At 46.4% G+C, this 1073-nt stretch overlaps 1 non-coding gene across 1 annotated transcript; it reads left to right on the top strand.

Annotated features, from left to right (window-relative positions):
- The first annotated feature begins 424 nt into the window (after positions 1 to 424).
- LOC116075604 lies at positions 425 to 586 on the top strand. The gene has a single exon (XR_004112639.1). It is a non-coding gene; the product is annotated as a U1 spliceosomal RNA (small nuclear RNA).
- Positions 587 to 1073: the final 487 nt, after the last annotated feature.

Here is a 1073-nt window from a genome sequence, read left to right on the forward strand (position 1 = left end):
TTTGAGATATGGCTTCCAAATCCCAAAATAGACTGGAGGTGGGTCTCCATACACCTTAGGCATGGGATCTAATCAGAAAGCTAATATAGAGGTGCTGGTTACGATGAGTGCTGTTTTGTTTACCTGGAGTTCTGGGCCACCAGCTTTATCTCTGATACTGAGTAATTAAGACTAATTTCCAAGTGTCCTATGCTCCTGGTTACCTCAGGTAAAATAGTGAGCCTTGGAGGAACATCCCTGGTTAGGAACTCTCAGGAGGTGTTATAACACAGCGGTGCATAGACAAGGAAGCACCTACCTGTGTTACCCTGGGAGGAGACAAAAGTTCCGGGTGGGGAGATAGCTCAGCAGACAAAATGCTTGCTATGCAAGTAAAAGGCCCTGAGGTTGATTAGCCAGGACTCATGTAAAATCTGGGTATCGCATACAAACCTAGCATGGGAGATACCTTGATCACAAAAGCGGTTTTCCTAGTAAAAAGATTATTCATTGCACTCTAAATGTGCTATCCACTGTGATTTCCCCAAATGCAGGACATTCAACTGAATGATTTGTGGTAGTGGAAGACTTCATTCATTCTCTCCCCTGAGGTAGCTTGGGGGTTGGATCCTCACAGGGGGGGTGGGGTGCTGGGCATCTAGTGACTACATCTATAATCCCAAATCTGCTACAGCTCTCCAGCAAGATGGAAAGTGGAGACATGACAGTAGGTGTAAATTCAAAAGACAAGAAGACTGGAATACATAGAGATGTGAGAGTAAAGGACTGTCTTAGTCAGGGTTTATATTCCTGCACAAACATCATGACCATGAAGCAAATTGGGGAGGAAAGGGTTTATTGAGCTTACTTCCACATGGCTGTTCATCACCAAAGGAAGTCAGGACTGGAACTCAAGCAGGTCAGGAAGCAGGAGCTGATGCAAAGGCCATGGAGGGACGTTTCTTACTGGCTTGCTTGCTTCTCCTGGCTTGCTCAGCCTGCTCTCTTATAAGACCCAAGACCTCTAGCCCAGGGATGGCACCACCCACAAGAGGCCCTACCCCCTTGATCACTAATTGAGAAAATGCCCCACG

Source organism: Mastomys coucha, unplaced genomic scaffold (assembly GCF_008632895.1).
Source record: "Mastomys coucha isolate ucsf_1 unplaced genomic scaffold, UCSF_Mcou_1 pScaffold3, whole genome shotgun sequence".
Taxonomy (NCBI): Eukaryota; Metazoa; Chordata; class Mammalia; order Rodentia; family Muridae; genus Mastomys; species Mastomys coucha.